General features: G+C 44.5%; 1 long non-coding RNA gene across 1 annotated transcript; it reads left to right on the top strand.

The window, feature by feature from the left end:
* Positions 1 to 10,704: 10,704 nt before the first annotated feature.
* On the top strand, positions 10,705 to 11,456 carry LOC108094552. The gene is made up of 3 exons (XR_001771560.2): positions 10,705 to 10,933; positions 10,995 to 11,052; positions 11,108 to 11,456. It is a non-coding gene; the product is annotated as an uncharacterized LOC108094552 (long non-coding RNA).
* The last annotated feature ends 2,695 nt before the right edge of the window (positions 11,457 to 14,151 follow it).

Raw genomic sequence — 14,151 nt, 5'->3', positions numbered from 1 at the left:
AATATTGCAAAACACTCAGCAATGGCCAAAGTTTTAATGGAATCGAAAATCATCATCTGGGACAAATGCACAATGGCGCATAAACGTGCATTAGAAGCACTTAACCGAACATTAAAGGATTTACGGAATGACTCGAGATGTTTTGGAGGAGCAATGATTTTACTGTCTGGCGATTTCCGCCAAATACTGCCAGTAATTCCAAGATCTACGGCTGCCGACGAAATAAACGCTTGCCTGAAATCGTCAAATCTATGGGGCTATGTGAAGAAACTACAGCTGACAACAAACATGAGAGTTACATTGCTTAATGATACATCTGCTGAGGATTTCTCGAAGCAATTGCTGACTATCGGCAATGGTCAAGTACCTGTCGATGAATCGAGCGGATTAATATCATTTCCAAATAATTTTTGTAATTTTGTCTCATCAAAAGAGGCGCTTATCAACAATGTATTTCCAAACATTATTTCTAACTACAAAAATAAGGAATGGTTGAGGGAGAGAGCAATTTTAGCGGCTAAGAATAAAGATGTTGACGACCTGAACTACATAATTCAAAATAAGATCATTGGAACAATGCATTCATTCAAATCTATTGACTGCGTCACAAATGAAGATGAAGCCACCAACTATCCAATTGAATTTTTAAACTCTTTGGACGTGCCTGGCTTACCACCGCATAATTTACGTCTAAAGGTGCAACGGTACGCGTTTGGTGGTTAGAAAACTAATGAACAATGTATTTTACGCTACGATAATGATAGGAAAATTCAAAGGTGAGGAAGTTCTCATACCGAGAATACCGATGATACCAACCGATATGCCGTTTGAATTTAAAAGAATTCAATTTCCGATACGTCTTGCATTTGCCATGACCATCAACAAATCACAAGGCCAATCCTTAAAAGTTTGTGGTTTAAATCTAGAACATCCATGTTTTTCACATGGTCAATTATACGTGGCATGTTCACGGGTCGGAAAACCATCTGCGTTGTTTGTTTTTGCGCCTGATAATAAAACAAAAAATGTCGTGTATTACAAGGCACTTAAGTGAAGAGCAACCTATGTATTTAGTAGGTTTTTAATTTTTTTTGTAATTTTTTCCTATAAAAAAAAACAATCTGCTTATTATTGCCATTAACGCGTACCGTTGCACAGTTTTGGTTGGTTTATGTTTCGAAGGATGATTGCTACGGATCCAACCTTTAGACGTAAATAATGCGGTGGTAAACCAGGCACGTCCAAAGAGTTTAAAAATTCAATTGGATAGTTGGTGGCTTCATCTTCATTTGTGACGCAGTCAATAGATTTGAATGAATGCATTGTTCCAGTGATCTTAATTTGAATTATGTAGTTCAGGTCGTCAACTTCTTTATTCTTAGCCGCTAAAATTGCTCTCTCACTCAACCATTCCTTATTTTTGTTGTTAGAAATAATGTTTGGAAATACATTGTTGATAAGTTCCTCTTTTGATGAGACAAACTTACAAAAATTATTTGGAAATGATATTAATCCGCTCGATTCATCGACAGGTACTTGACCATTGCCGATATTCAGCAATTGCTTCGAGAAATCTTCAGCAGATGTATCATTAAGAAATGAAACATGGAAGAAAAACTTGATCGACGCCTATGTACCAAAATACAGAAACAAAAATTAATTATTAATGTAGGTTTTTGATTATTTTTGTAATTTTTTCCAAAAAAGGCAGAACAAAGTTCGCCGGGTTTGCTAGTTTAATATAAGGTCAACTGTTACATACAGAGCAGCAGCAGCAGATATACACAATTACCAAAGCAATGATAATAATGATAATGATAATGATAATCATCATAATGATCAATGTGATAAAGCTTACCTTAGGCCGAAAGCGTACGAGAAGAGAAAACAAAAGAAGACAGCGGAAGCGCACGCGCTTAGATCTATTTTTAGTAGCGCTTATCTTAGTCTAATACTGAAACTTATCAGTAAGAATGACTTATTGTAGATCATTTCTATTGAGTTTCGATATGGGTCGCAAGCGAAATTTTGTTCTCCGCAATTTTTTTGATTTCCACGCGGGAAATAATGTTTCCGAGTGCAAAATTTGCAAATTAACGTTAGTTGGCGAGTACGTGTGCAACATGAAGCGGCATATGCAAACTAAGCATAAATCGGAGTATGAAGCTGAGATAGCTAACATTCAGGAAGACGAAGCTGCCGAAAGAAAAATTAAATTTGCAATAACAATGAGCAAAAATAAAGTGAAGGATGCGTGCATCGATTTGGTGACGCTGGAAAAGCTTCCGTTTGCTATTTTTGATTCGGAGTGCTTCAAAACGCTAACGTCTCAAATATTTTCTGCACTGGATATGCCGGCTGTTTCGTCCAGAAACATAATGGGCATGGTGGAGGAAAAATATAATGACATGTTACGAACTGCTTTTGGTGGGCAGTGCCGCTAGCTCAGCGATCTCATTTGGGCCAAGTTCTCCCCAATTGCCCGCAGTCCGACAACATAAAATACTAACATCGATAACGGTCGTCTCACAACACTAACTTTCTGCGATCACTAACAAAATGAAAACAAACAAAAATTTAAATTCAAACATTAACTCAGGCGGCGGAAATTTTTGGATCTTTGAGTGGCCTTTGGTGTCCTGGCCATTGCGTACCCACCCTACCTAGGATGTTTCGTAAGCATTTATTAAAACATCGCCCATAATGGGTCAGTAAGTCACTCCAGGCAACTAATTTACTTCCATCTCCCCCCACAGAAAAAGGTCTAGCAATTCATCAGCATTATAAATTGGTCTTTAATCATTCATGTGAGTACAGATATTTAACATTTCGCATCTAATTCATTTCCTCAAAATCTATTTGTTCATCTAACCTCAGAATCGCCAATCAACCGCCGTATCAGTATATTTAGCGGTCAAAGCTAAATTTAAGAACAAGGAATGGACACTCTCCGACAAAAATGTTCTGCCACCCTTGTATCGGCAGAACTCTCTGGGTTACGCGGCTTAAATTAAGGTCACCTAATCCTGAGGAGCTCCAAGGGAAAAGAAGGGACGCCGAAAGGTATGGGAGATTTACACACTCGATTCCTTCATCCTAATTAATTGCGACCCTTTTATTTTAGCAACCGTCGATCAAGGGTGAATCTTTGGAAGGACGCACAATAGACTTAACAATATAAGGTATTTAAATTCTTAAAAACTACACATTATTTTAATTGATTTTCCTCAATTTCAGGAAGTGGTGGGTTTGGGCTCGGCCCACCAGAAAATCGCACCACCAGGAACTCGGAGGCTTATGGAATTTGGCTGGCCAACCTCGTGGTACCAACCAGTTGCGCATAAGTTGGCCACTATCGGAGGCACCCCGACGCGGAACGGACTCACCGGAGATCTGGAGTCCTAGAGGGTCGACTTGGGTTTGATGCCGTGGTTCTTCAAACGGTTCCTCCAAACGCACGTTCTCCTCAGGGAACTTCGTAGTTGTGTCTCTCCGAAAAATGTTATAATTTTGTGTTGATCGAAAAACTGTGGCCTCTCCAGAATATTTATATTTCCATATGTTATATGTATATATTTGCTCCACAAAAAAATTGTATTTCCTTCGGCGAAAAAATAACCGTCGAAAAAAATGTGACTTCTTCAAAAATGTATTCCTTGCCAAAAAAAAATCCCGGGGCCCTTTATTGGGGGACCCCGGTTTCCCTAAACAAAATAAACATTTATATTTTTTAAAAGAAAACTTGCACAAAAAAAAACTCCAACTCACTTTTTCACAAAATTTGCACAACCACTACGAGGTTAAATTCCCACGTCTATCGTGTCCGTCTTTTCTTGTACTACTACCGGTGATCCGTATAATCACGCCATGTTCCCTACCATCTTTCCCCAGGCTCTCTCGAAGATGGGTCAACGGACATTCCCAAGGCCATCTAAGAGAAATCCCAATTGGAATATTCTACATAATAGATAAGTAGAGAACTTGCCCCTGGGCCAAAAGAGGGCGCTGCTCTAACCATCACTACCTGTTCTAAACTATCGATAGCGGCCCTCCCGGAATCGACTCCAACTGCAACATCAACCAAGGATTTCGAGAGGTGCTACAACGAAGTTTGCGGAACGATAAAATGCTTGGTAGCCGTGGAGGAGGCCAGAAATCCGAGCAGTTCGTACGGCGCCCTACGCGGGGCTCACGCTTGACGGGAAGTATTTTGCAATAGCTATCGTGCGCTCGTGTACTTTGTATACCCATTATAGATTACAGCCGGATGTCCTTGGCGTGGTACACTCCCAGACTGCGACCTTGCAGATCTTCCAATAAATAGGCGTTATTGCCAACGGCTTTGACCACCCTCGCCTTCAGGAATTTGCGAGCGAACTTGGCGTTGAACGCTTTGCCGAAGTCGCTTAGGACAAAGTTCCTGCGGAAGACTTCCTGTCCAGGCTTGGCGATAAGCGTTCGGGCTCGCTTGTCGTAGCGCTGACGGCTTGCTTCATACGCGCCTTCAAGCTGCTTCTGCACCTTCGCATGGATGATCTGCAACTTATCCTTTGCCTGCATTCCGGCCATCTCATGGTCACACAAAGACCTAAGTCTTCTGGCGAGTTTGTAGCAGGCGCCATTGAGAAACATGTGATGTCCAAAAACAGTGAAAAACGGCGCCTCTCCCGTAGCCGAGTGGACAGAGTTCCGGATGGCCACTTCGATCTCTGGCAGGTGTACGTCCCACTCACGATGGTCCTCGTCCAGATAGCTCCGAATCGCGGCCAGCACGTTCCGGTTCACTCTCTCCGCTGCGTTACTTTGGGGCGAGTATACCGGAGTCCGGATGTGGCGAATGCCAAAACCATCCATCAGCTCTTCGAATGCCTTCGAGGTAAACTGTTTCCCATTGTCCGAATGGATCGTTTCTGGTACTCCGAATTTATAAAAAATTTCGTTCACCAGGAAATCGATTACATTCGGCGCTGTCGCGGTTCGCATGGCTTTGAGGAAGGTGTACTTGGAAAAATGGTCTACCACGATGAATATCCAGGCGTGACCATTTTTGGACCTCGGATACTTCCCCAGGAAGTCGATGTAGAGTTTCTGGAATGGTCTCTCCGTCTCTACCATCTGCCCGATCCCGACTTGCATCCTGAAATTCGGTGCTTTTGCCTCCTTGCAAACTTCGCACCCACGGACAAACTCGCGCACCTGGATAGTCATCCCTGGCCAATAGAACTGGCGCCGCAGAAGATCTACCGTCTTGCTCATTCCACCATGGCCTGCCTTGGGATCTGAATGGGCACGCTCTATCAAGCTGTGCGTCAAGCTTTGTGGGATCCACAGCTTCCACTCAGATCCGTCCAGTTCCTCATCCAGATTCGGGGCTTTCATGAGCTTGAAAACAAGTCCATCCGCGACCTTTAGATCAGGTAAGTTCTTTTGGTTCGTCTCCACTTCCCGTACTAACTCTACGTAATCCTCCGCAGAAAACTCCGTGGTCTCGAAACCCAACAACTCTGTAGGATCTATCCGGACTTCTTCAACGCATCGGGACAGCGTATCGGCAACCACGTTCTCACTGCCCTTGCGATGCTCAATGTTGAAATTGTAGCCCTGCAGCTGCAGAGACCATCTGGCGAGCCGTCCGGATAGATCCTTCATTGTCATCAGCCATTTCAGACTTGCGTGATCAGTGATGCACGTAAACGGCATCCCTTCCACATACGGCCTGAATTTCCGAATGGCTAGGATGGCTGCTAGGCACTCCTTTTCCGTCACCGTGTAGTTGACCTGGTGTCTGTTCATTTTGGCCGAGAAGAAAGCGATCGGCTGTTCTGCCCCGTCCTGGTTCCGCTGAAACAACACTGCGCCTACTCCGACGTGGGAGGCATCGCATTGGATGAAGAAATGTTTCTTAAAATCCGCGTGAACCAGGACCGGCGCTTTCGTCAGGGCCAACTTCAGGTCTTCAAACGCCTGCTTGGCGCTAGGACTCAAAGAAAACTTAAGGTTTCCCGACTTCTTCAAGGCTTCGGTTAGAGGAGCCGCTAGCGTCGCAAAATTGTTAACAAAGCGACGATACCACCCTGCCGTGCCAAGGAAGGCTCGCACTTCCTTCATCGACGTTGGATAAGGTATTCTTTGGATTGCGGAAACTCGTCCAGGATCCATGCGCAGCGTTCCACCTCCAACTACGAAGCCCAGGTACGTCAACGACTTGAAGCAGAATTTAGACTTTTTCAACCCAATCGTTAAACCTGCTGCTTTCAGACTCTGCGCCACCCGGTCCAAGTACTTCAGATGCGTCTGGAAGTTTGGAGCCAAAATCAACAGGTCATCTAGGTAGACGAAGACGTTGGTCCTCAGCTCCGCTGGGATCACCCTGTCCATCAGCCGCACCAGACGTTGCGCCGCATTGCACAATCCGAATGGCATCATTCGAAAATGGTACAACGGCCTGCCTGGGACTGTAAAGGCGGTGTACTCCTTACTGCTGTCGTCGAGCTCGATCTGCCAAAAAGCAAACTTCAGATCCACGCTGGAGATATAATGCGTCTGGTCTATCCGTGAGAGGATGCCATCGATGCTGGGCAGAGGGTACGCATCCTTTACCGTCAGAGCATTGAGCTTCCTGGCATCCAGACAAAAACGGTCCTTTCCTGGCTTCGAAACTACAGTCGTGCGATTACTCCAGGGGCTCTTACTCTCCTCGATGACACCCAGCTCGAGCATCTTGTCGATCTCGTCCTCGACCACCTTCTGCTTCGCTGGAGACATGGGATAGGGCCGGTCCTTGAACACTCGGGCTCCCTCAACCAATTCGATGGAGTGTCGCTCCAGGCTGGTCGTGCCAAGACCGTCTCGCTCGAAGGTAAGGAATCCCTCTTTGACCTTTTCTAAAGCCTCCTTCTCCTCCACAGAAAGGCTCCAGGACTCGGGATCCTCCTTCGTCTCGTCCTCGTCTTCCTGCTCGGCGTAATGCTCCATCTGCCTGGCATGGATTTCTTCCGCTTTCTTTCCACCGTCGGGTACGGGCACTCCTACGACTGCTGGAGCAAGACCAAACGTTCGCCAAAAATCGACTCCGAAGTACGCTTCCTGTTCCAGGTATGGGCAGAGATAAAATACTATCTTCTTACTCATCCTTTTGTACTCCACAGGCAGCTCAACTCGACCGATAATCGACCGATCTTCTCCAGCAGCCGTCGTCACCTTCGACAAATAGGGTTGGACAGTCACGCCTAATGCCGCCACCAGACCTCGGCAACCTTTGCCCAGCAAACTGACGCTGGCACCTGTGTCCAGCAAGCCGGTGATTGGCTGGCCAAAAACCTTGACGTTCGCGAAAGGTCGAGGATCCAGTGAGTCCACGCGTCTTACTGCTGCCACTACTTCGCGCCGTCGGGTTCTCCTCATCTTAAAACGTTTTCTCGCCTTCTGGACTTTGCGAGAAACCAGTCGCATGCCACACAGCTGGTGCTCTGCGAAAATTCGGTTTCGAGCCTCCAGATAGCGACGCATCCTCTCCTCAGCTGGTAAGTATCTTAAATCGGTCTTACAACTACTAGGTGGGCTAACTAATTTGTTTTTCTTAGGTACTACTTCGCAGGATTCCTCTCTGGACGATTCCCTCCTGCCTTCGGATCGCCCAGTCTGCCGTTTTCCGCGCAGTCGGGACACTTTGGCAAGACTGTGTCTGGTCGGCCACATCTGTAGCAAAACAGCTTGCGATCCACGGACTCGCACTCACGGAATCCGTGATCAGCGGCACCGCAGTTCCAGCAACCCGTCCGGAACGGATTTCGAGGTCGTCCTCGCAATTCCTCCACGTCGAAGGCGTATGCATCCTCCTGAGGCTCCGGTACGCAAGCTTCGGCCACTCGGGGTCTATCCCCTGCCGGATGACGCAATGGTGGCTGGTACGAGGTGCGTCCTCGGCGACCGAAACTGCGCTCCACCTCAATGCACTCCTGCCGCAATTCATCCACGGTGAATATCTCCATTGCGTAGACAAAGCGCGCAACGCCATCCCTCAAGCCTTTTTTAACGACTTTTACCAACTGCCGCTCCGGCATTGGTTTTTTCAGCCGCGAGGCGAGCTGCTGCATGCAGTGGATAAAATCCTCCACAGTCTCTCCCGGCTGCTGTTCCCGCTGGAGGAGCTCGTGCATCCGGTCATGCTCCGTCTGATGCCCTCTAAATCTGTCGATAAGGGCTCGGCGCAGCTGCAGCCAACTGTCGACTCGGGACTGTCGCACATGGACCCAATACCATTCCTTGGCACGACCGGTGAGGAACACGTGGAAGTGCCTCAAAACCTCTTGCCATGGACACTGGTGCTGTCGCTGCAGGAATTCGATTCGGAAAACGAAATCTTCCACCGAATTTCTCTCGTCATCCCCGCCGAACGAAACGTTCCAACGGTCCACTTTTGGATACCGACTGCTGCACCCAGTGCCCACGTTGGCATACGTCCGATGGTCGTCCAAAAACTCATCCGCCCTGTGGTCCTCGACACGCCAGGCTCGCCCATGGATATCCTGCCTCCTGCGCTGCTCGACTTCCAGCGGATAATCCGGACTGCTGCTGGTCCACTCCGACGCTGCTTCGGCTCTTCTGTGTGGCTTTGGCGGCACCAGTGGAGGCGGACGACCCGGTCTGCATCCTTTAGGGATGGCACCCTGATTCTGTTGCGCTGGCTCTTCTGCTGCTGCTGGTTGCTGCTGCCGATCCACCGGAAGAGGCAGAGGATTTCCTGGCCTGATGACATCGTTGAGGAGCTTCATCATCTCGAGGAAACCACTTCGGATTTCCTCCCTCAACGATTGGCTGACCCCGGCCTCCTGCGCCTTCCGATACGTCTCTGCCGCCTGTGCTACCGCCAAGTTCGCCGCGGACTTCTCCTCCAAACCGACGTTGGCAAAATCGAGCTGCCTTGGCTCGATGGGATTCGGGAGGTTGATGCGTTCCCGAAACCGCTCCACCGGCGTCCTCGGCAATCCTCCAGCCATCGACACGCGCTCTCCCCCTGCAGCACCCTCTACGTCCGTAGACCAAATCGAGTCTTCATCGATTCCGGGAGGACCCATCGATCTTAGCTGGTGGTCGTGCCTATCATTTGTTTCTCTTGGCATGTTTTTTTTTTATTTTATATATAAATCTTTAAAACCTAATACCACAACAACACTCTTATAAATTACGCGAACTATAATCAACAAAATTTACTAATAAATAATTGTAATAAATAAATAGATGAACTTGTATGAAATAAATATACCCTCAATAAATAAATAAGTAAATAAATATCACAATAAATAATAAGCAATGGCAAAATAAATAATGAAATAAATAGCAGAACAATCAATAACAGAATAAATGAATAAATTATGAAACAAACAAAAACATAACTCCTGTAATAAATAATAATACCCAACAAACACCACTAACTTCTAAACTCTTCGAGCCACCAGATCACTAATCTCTTTTCTCCTATATATCTTCCAGGTCTACCGTAGGGAGATGGAATTTATTGTCGCCGGTGGACTTCCGACCATTGAATACTACGCATTTCCCAAAATCCTCGAAATTTCCGCCCCTCTCGCAGCCGCTCGTCAACTGGTCTAGCTATCACCTTAAGTGATAGCCGCCAGTTAAAGACATCGACTGCTACTGGACTGCTGTTGGTCTTCCTCCTCAACTGCGGTTTCCATCGCAAATCGAGGGACTCGTGCATCGCGTGGACCTCCACGGGCCACGAGTACCAATTAAGTTGGCAAACCGACAGGAAATTGAAAACCCACAGGAGGAAGAAAACCAAGGAATCCACACCTCATTACCGACAAGCAAAACACAAATATAAATAAATAAATTAATATTACACCTGTCAGACAACAAAAAAAAATATATAAATAAATAATTTTTACAAAAAATAACGGCAAAGAAAATGACTCTATTATCTGTATATCACAGTACAAATTTTCGGAGACCGAGAGCAATTTGCCAGAATAATTCCAGCCAAGCCTCTTGGCCTCCTCAGCTAATCCTTAGTTCGCCAGTCCCCCATCACGATGCAATTGCAACTTCCTTGCAAGCCACCGTTCCGGAGGACTGGCCAACTAAGCCTCGCGTTCTCCTCAGCTTCTCCTTGGTTCGCCAGTCCCTCATCCCGATGCAATTGCAATTTCCTTGCAAGCCACCGTTCCGAAGGACTGGCCAACCAAGTCAGCTCCTCGCGAGACGTCGTCGCCTCGACCATGTATATATTTTTTTTTTTTAAATTGGGCGCCACTTTATTTTACGAACTGCTTTTGGTGGGCAGTGCCGCTAGCTCAGCGATCTCATTTGGGCCAAGTTCTCCCCAATTGCCCGCAGTCCGACAACATAAAATACTAACATCGATAACGGTCGTCTCACAACACTAACTTTCTGCGATCACTAACAAAATGAAAACAAACAAAAATTTAAATTCAAACATTAACTCAGGCGGCGGAAATTTTTGGATCTTTGAGTGGCCTTTGGTGTCCTGGCCATTGCGTACCCACCCTACCTAGGATGTTTCGTAAGCATTTATTAAAACATCGCCCATAATGGGTCAGTAAGTCACTCCAGGCAACTAATTTACTTCCATCTCCCCCACAGAAAAAGGTCTAGCAATTCATCAGCATTATAAATTGGTCTTTAATCATTCATGTGAGTACAGATATTTAACATTTCGCATCTAATTCATTTCCTCAAAATCTATTTGTTCATCTAACCTCAGAATCGCCAATCAACCGCCGTATCAGTATATTTAGCGGTCAAAGCTAAATTTAAGAACAAGGAATGGACACTCTCCGACAAAAATGTTCTGCCACCCTTGTATCGGCAGAACTCTCTGGGTTACGCGGCTTAAATTAAGGTTACCTAATCCTGAGGAGCTCCAAGGGAAAAGAAGGGACGCCGAAAGGTATGGGAGATTTACACACTCGATTCCTTCATCCTAATTAATTGCGACCCTTTTATTTTAGCAACCGTCGATCAAGGGTGAATCTTTGGAAGGACGCACAATAGACTTAACAATATAAGGTATTTAAATTCTTAAAAACTACACATTATTTTAATTGATTTTCCTCAATTTCAGGAAGTGGTGGGTTTGGGCTCGGCCCACCAGAAAATCGCACCACCAGGAACTCGGAGGCTTATGGAATTTGGCTGGCCAACCTCGTGGTACCAACCAGTTGCGCATAAGTTGGCCACTATCGGAGGCACCCCGACGCGGAACGGACTCACCGGAGATCTGGAGTCCTAGAGGGTCGACTTGGGTTTGATGCCGTGGTTCTTCAAACGGTTCCTCCAAACGCACGTTCTCCTCAGGGAACTTCGTAGTTGTGTCTCTCCGAAAAATGTTATAATTTTGTGTTGATCGAAAAACTGTGGCCTCTCCAGAATATTTATATTTCCATATGTTATATGTATATATTTGCTCCACAAAAAAATTGTATTTCCTTCGGCGAAAAAATAACCGTCGAAAAAAATGTGACTTCTTCAAAAATGTATTCCTTGCCAAAAAAAAATCCCGGGGCCCTTTATTGGGGGACCCCGGTTTCCCTAAACAAAATAAACATTTATATTTTTTAAAAGAAAACTTGCACAAAAAAAAACTCCAACTCACTTTTTCACAAAATTTGCACAACCACTACGAGGTTAAATTCCCACGTCTATCGTGTCCGTCTTTTCTTGTACTACTACCGGTGATCCGTATAATCACGCCATGTTCCCTACCATCTTTCCCCAGGCTCTCTCGAAGATGGGTCAACGGACATTCCCAAGGCCATCTAAGAGAAATCCCAATTGGAATATTCTATATAATAGATAAGTAGAGAACTTGCCCCTGGGCCAAAAGAGGGCGCTGCTCTAACCATCACTACCTGTTCTAAACTATCGATAGCGGCCCTCCCGGAATCGACTCCAACTGCAACAGACATTAAAAACAGCATAATGGCCAGTCTCAAGGACAAAATGCCTAGCTTAAAAATGGACACAGCCACCCGGTGTAATCGTGGGATCTTGTGCGTAAATGTGCAATATATTCACGACACTGGTATTGCGATAAGGACCTTGGGCCTTATTGATTTAAAGATGTCGCACACGACCAGAAACATTTGCTCTGAAATTGAGTCACTGCGGAGCAAATTCGCGATTCAGAAGCAGCAAATATACACCATAACCACGGACAATGGCCGAAATATGGTGAAAGCAGTTGAGCTGCTTAATGATACGGAGAGTGCTGACATTGACGAGGACGACGAGGATGAGGAAGAGCTAATGTTTAATACTAGCATTGGTTCCATCACCTCCGTACGTTGTGCAGCACACACCCTTCAGCTAGCTGTGAAGGACTTCCTGGAAGACTTGGAAGCAGCTGATTTTATTTGTAAAGCGCGAAAGCTTGTGAAGCTGTTAAGGACGCCAACCTACAGGTCTGTTTCATAACATTTTATTTATTACCTTTTATAAATTAAATATTTTTTTTATATATACCTATTTAGGCATTTGATAACTGGGGCAGCATTACCGCAGCCTGTAATTGATGTTGCGACTCGATGGAGCTATGGATATGTTGAGTAAACTGCTGGGCTTTGAGACCTTTTGCGAGCGCCACTTCAAAAATTCAATGAAGCTGACTCTGACTGAGTGGTTGGATTTAAAACAATTGGTGGAAGCTTTGGAGCCAGCTTACTTGACAACATTGCAATTTCAAAGCAGCCAATTATTTATGAGCGACTTCTACAAGCTTTGGATGGAACTCAAGCTCACAGTCGGGGCAAAGCAGACAACTCATAGTAAAGCGTTAAGGCTTGCTATTGAGGCGCGAGAAGAAAGCCTGTTAGCAAATAAAGTCGTCATTTGCAGCCTCTTCCTGGACCCACGCTTACGTCGCATATTGCTGCAACACCCTGAAAACGTGATGCGCGCGAAAACGGAGCTTAAACAGCTCTTACGCCAACTGTGGCAGTTGAAGGAAAAGGTTAGTAAATTCATTTTATATAAATAATAAGCAATAATTAAATCAACATACATATTAAATTTTCAGATTGATACAGATGAAGCCTGCTCAACCTCTAGCTTGACAGAGACCAATTTGCTTTCGCAAAATTCTCAGTCTTCCTCGCTCTTGACCGAGCTTTTAAGTAGCATTGAGGAAGCTGACGATGATGGGCAGCAGGAATTATGAAAAGGATATGCTGAAATTGATAGTTACAGCCCGAAGTCCATCAGCCTAGGCGCTGATATAATGCAGTACTGGAGTGAGAAGCAATTTCAGTACCCAAATTTATATCAGCTTGCTAAGGTGGTGCTTGCGGTTTCAGCTACCCAAGTTAGCGTAGACCGTGCCTTTTCTGCGCTTAAAATAATGCTAACCGACCAAATGTGCAACTTGTCGAGCGAGTCGCTGTCAAAATTGTTATTCCTAAAATTAAATAAAAATTATAAAAATACATAAATGCATAATAAATTGAAAATTAATGTACCTAATTGTTCTACTGGTTGATCATTATGATGATTATCATCTTCAATATCATTATTATCATTGTTTTGGTAATTGTGTATATCTGCTGCTGCTGCTCTGTATGTAACAGTTGACCTTATATTAAATAATTGCAACAAACATAGGTAAAATACATTTCGTTGTTGTTGTTGTCAATTGTTGCTCTAGGGTCCCTTTATAAGGACATAGGACAATATTGGCAATATCCTTAAAGGATCAAAAGTTGTTGCTTGGTGAGTTTTATTTTGAGCGAAAAAAATAAAAATCACGAATAATCATTATTTTTGAGTTTTATTTTTTTTGCTCAAGCTTAATGATTATTTGTGATTTTTATTTTTTTTGCTCAAAAATAATTATTAGTCTTGATTCAAAAAATTAAAAATCGATAAGTAATCATTACAAAGTAATTTTTAAAATATTACTTATAATGATTACTTGGAATATTGTATTTATTTAAATGAACTCAAAATGTCTTTTTTTTTTTAATTACGGTATTTAGTTATCGAACCTTCTCTCAATGATACTAACGACAAGTATTCAAATATTAGCCTAATACATATAATTAATTAATTAAAATAATTTTTTTTTTTTTTTTTTTGTATAACGGCCCTAGCTATTGTTGCTGGGTGGGGAGA

This window comes from Drosophila ficusphila, unplaced genomic scaffold (assembly GCF_018152265.1).
Source record: "Drosophila ficusphila isolate 14025-0441.05 unplaced genomic scaffold, ASM1815226v1 contig_106, whole genome shotgun sequence".
NCBI classification, from domain to species: domain Eukaryota; kingdom Metazoa; phylum Arthropoda; class Insecta; order Diptera; family Drosophilidae; genus Drosophila; species Drosophila ficusphila.
This window is presented reverse-complemented; position numbering and strand designations above follow the sequence as displayed.